Genomic DNA, 9,008 nt, shown 5'->3' with positions numbered 1-9,008 from the left:
GTAACAATACAATGATGTCATTGTTGATTCTGAATGCACAAGTTCTAATTGTAGTGCTGTTAAAAACTTTAATTCGTACCCCCTTATTCATAGAAAAGTTATAAGACGTTCTAGCTATTGAACTGTTTGGTCCCTGTCTCTGTCAACTACCAAACTGTTCAATAGCTAAACCATCCTATAAGTTTTCTATTAATAAGGGGGTAAGTTTAAAATCTACAGAATTACATTATGGCGTGTCTAAAACCGCAAAACTCAAAACGACTCCATAACATAATCTTACCTGAAACGAGGTAAGTACCTAATACCTATAGCATCTTCTGTCTTTATTCTGAGCTATATCTTTTTTCTCGACATTGATTTGGTAAAAGAAAACAGGCTGAATCTTCTCTTTGGTTGGAGAAATAAGATGGCGAGATATTTTCTGCCACCCAACTGTCACCACATAGCGATCTGTAACTTTGACAGCTGTCATTGTGGATTTAAACGCGCCAACTTCACTCTGTTGATAGTTTGAAAAGAGGAACAGTACCTACAGAGCGTTTCATCAACTAAAACATCTGAAGCAAACAAAAACTACCCTTATTACAATGGAATGGAAGGGTTTTGATATTTTATTTGGTGAAACGGTTTCTATATAAGTAGTTAGTGCAATATTATGGCACTGTGCAATAGTTAGTATATAAGTATATAAATTGCAGTTGATTAAACACCACACACTTTAATAACATGACTATACAGGATGTTGCAAAAAGGGTAAACGAAGGCGAAAGGGGGTGACTCAGGGGGTCTAGGTATGTTTTTTTTAAATCTACGTCCACCAATGTCACCGCTACTTATTGACCGATTTTGACAAGTTTTTTTGATGTATTAGGAGGTCCCATTTATGCATATTGGATATAGGTAACTACTGATAATAATTAAGTACTTAGGAGGATTAGTACTATTTAGCACGAGCAACACCCTCTGTATCTGCACAAATTTTCCAAAACGAAATGATCTATTTCCAGAAACCGAGATCATAGACACAACAAAATAAACATTAAACACCAATGAAACCGGCATCAAATCTCAGCATAAAATATGAGTCATCATTATCGGATCATAGTTTGAAAATAACATGCAAATCCAAACAAACTATCAACGTTTATTTACAATTATTTCCATCCATCAATTCGAAAATGTTATTAAGGAAACGTTACTTCAGACAAGATGATGTAAGATGGATATAAATCGTAGTCGGAGCGAAAAAATGGACTGACGATCTTAGGCGGGTGGCGGGTAGTGGTTGGATGAGGAAGGCCGAGGACCGAGCGTTGTGGCGCTCCTTAGGAGAGGCCTATGTCCAGCAGTGGATGATTATTGGCTGATGATGAAGTGCGCGTCGGACCGAACTATGGAACTCTTCTCACGGGCCACGCGTGGAGGGTTCTGTACATAGGTTATGACAAATAGCTAGATTAGATGGATTCGGACTTAACTTGTTGAAAGCGGGTAAATTTTTTGTAATATCTACGTGTAGATTGGGTCAAAAAAACTGAATATTATCAGAAATTAAGGGAAATTTTTACCAGCCATAAAGATCTTTCTCATTAAGGGGTCACTTTCTAAATCGAAGAACGAACGAACAAGAATTATCACGCAATCTGCACATTATCATCATCATCATCAGCCTAAAGCAGTCCACTGCTGGACGTAGGCCTCTCTTAAAGCACGCCACTGGATGCGATCTTTAGCTTTCCGCATCCAATCATATCCAGCTACCTTTCGCAAGGTCACCCCATCTAGCCGGAGGGCGTCCCACACCACGTCAATCTGCACGCATTGTATGAACCCACTTATTACGGGAAAAATAAAAATCCGAAAAATTACAATGAAACATTAATTTTAATTACTTGTCAGTAAACCTATACAGGGTGTTGCAAAAACGGTATGTATATTAAGCCGAAACCTGTTTTTTTAGCGAATTTCGAAATTCTGATTTCAAATTCGGGCTTAGATATAATTGCTGCATGCTGCACATGCTGGTTTCGGCTTAGTATACCCTTTTTGCAACACCCTGTATTTATGTTACTTTTTTGACATGTGTGTGTCCTTAAAGGAACAGTAGTCATAAGGTTGTAAATAACAAGGTAGAGCCATGATCAGCGCTGCAGTTTTGAAGAAGGCTTTTTTTAATAGAACCTTTTCATTGCGCATTAAAATATTTGTATTAGAATATATATCACTGTCCGAAAGCATGAAACTTATAAAGTTATATTCTAATCTGAAAGGAGAATGGCCATTTCTCTATGGCGCCATGACCCTCCAGTGCAGCCATTGACGAAACATATACTGATGTGTAGCCCATGACTACAGTATATCCTGGTGTAAACTTTATTATTATGAGGCATGGGAGAACGAAGATATAGGTGCTGAAAGATCAAGTAGATGTTTCCCTCATACAATGTTTTTTTTTAAACGTGGTTTAGATTTTTTTAAATATTATTCCCTGATTTAGAACACATTTATCATTGAATAAAAATAGGTTTGGTTAGTGGGTGGAAAGCGGGTCAGATTTGGCCATTATCATTTATTGACGAAGTACTTATATTGAACTGTGTCTACTGAATACCATTAAATAGGACCACGTCTATTATTAGAATGAGTTATTTGCTAGCTTATTTTGGTGAAGTCGTCTGGAGGGCAAATGCTTTTATATATTTCCAAAAATAGGGTAGCGAAAATCCACCCTAATTTTTTTTGACGACCGAATGGCGTAGTGTTTAGTGACCCTGACTACTGAGCCGATGGTTCCGGGTTCGATTCCCGGCTGGGGCAGATATTTGTTTAAACACAGATATTTGTTTTCAGGTCTTGGATGTGCCCGTAAAATGGCAATAGGCCCGCCCCCTATTACATTGGGACTAAGATAACACTCTGGCGAAAAGTGGGTGCAGCAATGCACCTCTGCCTACCCCGCAAGGGAGTACATTAGTACAAGGCGTGAGTGCGTGTGTGTATATACCTACCGCTTGTTGGTGACCCATCTGTCGGTATCGTACGAATCCGAACAAACGGATTTTCAATAATGTATGGAGAAACGGCGTCGACAATGTCAATGAAGTGGACACACTTGTGTGAATTTTTATATATCTACAAGGAATACTGAATGCGATGCGTCCGTTGCGTACGATGCCGCGTTGCGACGCAGTTACCAAACAGTACTTACCTATGTATAATACAGGGTGGATTTTTTACAGTAACCTTACCATTGACGGGTCGATGTAAGATACAGCTTTAATAAACAAAAAGGTAGTCTATAGTCGTTGTATAGCAAAGTTAAACCGTGGAATTCAGACTTTATTAAAGTTGTAAAGAAAAAAAAACTTTTTGTTCAATTAAATTTATCTTAATTAAGCAAGGAACGAATAATTGTAGCTACAAAAAAAACAATCAAAACCAGATCTGCCAATGGAAGACGAAAAGAACTTATTATTCTTCGAAGGACCAAAGCCGAGACACCTAGCAACACAATTAAGAAACCCCTTTTAAGTCACAAAATATAATAGACTCGAGTGAAATTATTTCGCCAGGCGATAGGGGGGGCGGGGGGTGGGCGACCGGCAACCTCCCAAAACTGGTATCAGCCTGAAACATTTAGTTTTCACTCGACCGTCGAGCGAGGAGGTTATCGCGCGCGCCGCAAAACTCAGCTGTCAAATCGTCCTACATTTTCCCCCCAAAATTTTCATTGCAACGCGTGTTTTCGTAATTGACAGATGACGTTCCGTGTTCGCAGAACTGTGCAGTGATTGGCTATTGTTTTTCTTCTTCTGTATTTTGTTGTAACCGGCCAGTGTTCGTGTTGGCTCGCGGAGAGGTTGTGTTTTTTTTTCTGGTAATTTTTGTTTTTTTCCGCTGTGCTAATTTGAAAGGGAAATTGTTTTTGATTCGATTTTGTGATGGGTTTCGAGCGGGCGTGAGGCGATCCGGTTGTTGTTCTACGTAAAGAAAAACAAGGTAAGGTTATTAAATAACATACAAATTTTGCTTTAATTTGTACTTTATTTTAATAACATAAACCACAAAACGTATTTAGAATACTGTATCAAATGAAGGCTTTATTAAAGTAGGTAGCTCCTTAATTATATTTAATCAAATGCGGCGCCAGCGGTCGAGAAGCAATTTTTTACTCTCCCGCAAATCCGTTTTGCAGCGTAATTTTTTTCGCTCAGACAACAAAATCTAATCCAATTGGAAAATATATATATTTTCTCATTTGATCAATCCTAACTAATACTATGTGTCTGTCTGTCTGTCTGTTACTCTTTCACGCCAAAAGTACTGAACGGATTTGAATGAAATTTCGTATACATAAGACAGGGTCTAGACCCTGAGAAAGAAAATAGGGTACTTTTTATCGTGGAATTCCCACGGGAAAACTTTTTAAGGCGAAGCGAAGCTCGCGGGAACAGCTAGTTTTAAAATAATATATGAAGCTTTTATATTTAGTAGCTATATGTTTAGTATTGTATTGAATATTATACTTCAACATTTTGGTAACTTAAGCAAAAATAAAACATACTTAAATAAATAAAACCCAAAGGTTTCCATAACGCTATCGGCTTTTTCGCAATTAGTACAGCCAGGAAAAGAGATAAAAATCCACCCTCAGTGCAAACAGTGAGATGCGCCTGAAATATTAATTTAAGATCAATCCAGTATATGTATAATACGATAGCTTCGATGGTACCATTTTTTTTGAAAAACCAAAGTTAAAACGAATCATAGTTTTTAAAACCCTAATAGTTTTCCGAAATATAAAGATAAAATACTCTTTATTGCACACAAACAGAAGCAGTTTCACAAACATAGAAAAGAAAATAAATAGTACAATCGGCGGCCTTATTACTAAAAGTAATTTCTTCCAGACAACCACACTAATATATATATATATATATATTTGGAATGAAAAGCTATAATCTTTTGTATGTACACTTAGGGAAATATTTTCTTTCGTGAAATCAAGGTTGTAACCATCTGTCATCCATCCAAAGGTACTGAAAGAGATTGCTATGAGCAATAACACCGACGTGCGTACTTTAATTTAACTGAATTTCTATATTTTCTTTTATAAATATCCATCATCCTTCATCAAACGAACATGGAAAATCTATACAACATAACTTTATTGAAAAACACACAACATAAATCACGTTACAAATTAAGAGTAAGCACAATAGGCGGCCTTATCGCTAAAAGCGATCTCTTCCAGGCAACCTTTGGGTGTATGAAAGACTGTTTTTTATATTACCTTGACCACAGGCAATATAACTATTATATTATATAAGATAGCTACTGTACTGCAAGAATGATCACGTAATTTCCAAGTAATCTTGATAATAATACCTCATCAAGACAGCTTATCTTTCAAGAGTACACAAAAAAGGTCAACAATTTTATGCCGTACGTAACGTAATGTCTTTGATCACAAGATTCCACCAAAAAACAACGTTAACGAGCTATATTCATGTAAGATAGTTCGATCTACTAGTTTTCCTGTGATATTTTTCTCTCTATGTCTTCTTGGTAACGAGTGACAAACCTAGAGTTATATGCAAATTTCTCCATACTCGGTTATCTAATCGACAGGGATTGATTTATAAATGATAGGGTAAATCGTGGTATAACTGGCATGTGTCAGTAACTGGCACTTTGACTATAAAACTAAATATATTAAGCTTTTGGATATAGTAAGACCATCTTTGATGTGTTTACAGCAATCTCCAATTATTCATTGATATTATAGTTTAATTTTACGCCTCTAGGTGGGTATTTTCCGGCGCTGGAAATTATCTCAGTCAAAGCGGCGAAGATCGCCAAAAAAATGCACGTTCGTTAATTTTTTCTTAAGGAGACACCAAAATTTGTATGACCTGTTTTCGCGAAAATAAATAAGTTTTTGATAGTGTGACAATAACAAGGAAGTAGGGGAAGGTCTAAACAATATCATAATAGCCCGATTCACTGTGATTTTAGTTGCTTTCGAGTTATATTTGAGGGTGCTAGTTACTGAAATGTAATTTATATCTTCACTTAGTAACTGGCACCCCCCTGCCAGTTACTAATATTTTGGTTTTTGTGATTTTAAGCTATTTTATACCTTCTATCGACAGAAAATACGATTTAAAGTGCACTGTAAAAACCCCCAGTGTCTAGTCAGCTTTGTTTCAATAACTGGCACGGGGCTGCCAGTTACTAATCTGCATACATTTTTTTTACGCACCAATAACTGGCACTTACTGGTGCGGTAAACATTTCTTTCATGTTTCTTTTCAGAAAAAATACTAAAATCAAGGCAATCTACAGTAGTCTGTAATTGTCCACTGCTGGACCTCTCACCAGCAGCGACACTGCACTCTGTTCTCGACCTTCCTCATCCAGCCACTACCGGTCAGCTTTATAAGGTCGATGGTCCAGCTGGCCCGAAGGTATCCGCCGCTACGCTTGCCTGTTCGTGATCTCCACTCTAGAGCGCGTTTGCCCCACTGGTCATCGGTTCTTCGACAGCTATGCCCGACCTAATGCCACTTGAGCATACAGAATTTAAGAGCTATATTGGTTACTCAAGTTCTCTTACGGATTACCTTATTTCTGATATGGTCCTTCAAAGAACCACAAATCTTTCCAATGCCCGCTGATCGATTTTGAATCAGTGGACCAGTCCAACCGTCAGTGTCCACGTCTATGATCCATACTTCATCACCAGTAAGACGCATTGACTGAAGACCTTTGCCTTCAGCCATCTTGTGAAAATTTGTCAAATCTTCCCCTATGCAGTCCAATCCAGTAATATTTTGTTTTATGCACCTTCCAGCTTCGTTTTCGAAGTTCCTTCTGCCTAGTCGAATAGACTGTCCAAGGTACACATAATATATTGTTGCTGCATTAAGGCCGCTATGCATGTTACAACGAGGGGATTCCAGAACTGCCCAGGTCCAGGTCTAAATGGAATCAAAAGCTTTCTTATAGTCCTTGAAGAACTTGATAGAAACACGGTTCGTGATGACCTTATAAAACAGCTTGAAATCATGACTTATGAACAAATATGGTTAAAGAGCTTCTCAAGCTGTTCGAGGATAGTAATAGCTTTCAGAAGCGCTGTACTAATTCTGTCTTTAACCAAAGCATGTGAAGCTGAAAGCCGTAGAAACCTTCAATTTCCGCAAGAAATTTCAGCTTAGAGGCAACTATACTACCGTCAGCAGTCTTCAACTTAGCCAGGTCACTTCTCCCAAGCTGCTGAATGAATACATCAAGGTCCACAAGCATTTGCTTCCTCCATTTCCGTTTCCAAATCCAAGGGTTTCTGGATTTGTTGCATTCATATGGACCCACGATTCGTCGCATACTTGTACTGTCATTTTGTCGTAGAAGTCGACCATTACAACGGTGATTTTGAGTCATACCGGTACAGAACCTAGACAGGTAATTGTACATTACCTAATATCAAATATATTATTGATTTTAGAGTACTTATTCACCTAATTGCATGATTTTTTAAAAGGTGCCAGTTACTGAAACTTCATGTGACAGTTACTAATTTTTACTGCCAGTTACTAGGTTTTTTGGGGGTAGTGGATATAAACTTCATTAAAATCGAATATTAATATTATATCTTTACAATTTATGCCTATAATTGATCGTCATCTTATTGCCAGTAATTCAAGCCTACCAGTGCTTAAATCAGGCCAATACTTTATTTTTAATATATTTTTTTGTGTTGCTTGTCGCTTAAACTGCCAGTTACTAGTACTTTTACTACGTCATCTCCATATAAAATTCATGACAGATGTGTCAAAAATTAACCAGGGAGTACCCTGGTTATGCTCTAACCGACTATGGAGAAATTGGCACTTAGACTTGTGGCTGTCACCGTGGTGACAGGAAGTCAGAATAGATATCGAATGGAATGGATAATATATGTAGATATTAGAAGTGTATTAAAGGAAGGAAGGAAGTGTGTTATAAGGATTTAAGGAACGTTAATTAATATGTATAAATTGTATGGGTACCCTGTACTTATTTATTTATTTGTTTTTTCTCAATATTTATTATAAAAAAACATAATTACTTAACATTAAGTTTAGCATTCTCTAAGCATACCTGAATCATTGCAAACAAAAACCTTTTTAACTCTAATATTACACACACACACACACGCACTCACGCCTTGTACTAATGTACTCCCTTGCGGGGTAGGCAGAGGTGCATTTCTGCACCCACTTTTCGCCAGAGTGTTATGTTAGTCCCAATGTAATAGGGGGCGGGCCTATTGCCATATTACGGGCACATCCAAGACCCGAGAACAAATATCTGTGTTTAAACAAATATCTGCCCCAGCCGGGAATCGAACCCGGGACCATCGGCTCAGTAGTCAGGGTCACTAACCACTACGCCATTCGGTCGTCTCTAATATTATTTAATTTATAAACAGATAACACGCATAAATTAAGCTCGTCTCAAACTTACTACAGTACTTGGGATGCTAAAGTCGACCAAAAAGCTTACTTTACAATTCAATTCTACTATTTTTCCATCGCATTTGTTTATTTTACCCTTAGATTATCATCAGCCAATAATCATCCACTGCTGGACATAGGCCTTTCCCAAGGAGCGCCACAACCCCCGGTCCTCGGCCTTCCTCATCCAACCACTACCGGCTACCCGCCTAAGGTCGTCAGTCCAGCGGGCAGGAGGGCGTTCCACGCTGCGTTTGCCTGTTCGTGGTCTCCACTAGAGAACTCGTAGATTAACCTAATAATGCCAACCATTGCACCAATGAATAAAGTCACAAATCTTCTAACCGAACTAATTCAAAATAAGAAGAGCTCAGGGGTAAAATTGGATTGTTATTAACTGTCGAGACGTTTCTTTTGCAATGACACTCCATCTAGTTCGTATTAAAGTATCGCTGATTCCCAAACCAACACTCTGTTCCTGGTGCATACACAGGAAGAAAAAGAGAC

At 38.0% G+C, this 9,008-nt stretch overlaps 1 protein-coding gene across 1 annotated transcript in view; it reads left to right on the top strand.

The window, feature by feature from the left end:
• Positions 1-3,644: 3,644 nt before the first annotated feature.
• Positions 3,645-9,008, top strand: part of LOC105382966 (sex peptide receptor) — a 271,017-nt gene continuing 265,653 nt past the window's right edge. The window contains exon 1 of the mRNA XM_038114644.2: positions 3,645-3,999. The gene's annotated coding sequence lies outside the window, so the exon portion shown is untranslated. The remainder of the gene's footprint in view (positions 4,000-9,008) is intronic.

This window comes from Plutella xylostella, chromosome 31, assembly GCF_932276165.1.
Source record: "Plutella xylostella chromosome 31, ilPluXylo3.1, whole genome shotgun sequence".
Taxonomy (NCBI): domain Eukaryota; kingdom Metazoa; phylum Arthropoda; class Insecta; order Lepidoptera; family Plutellidae; genus Plutella; species Plutella xylostella.
Note: the sequence above shows the minus strand (reverse complement) of the source record. Positions and strands in the feature narration are given on the sequence as shown.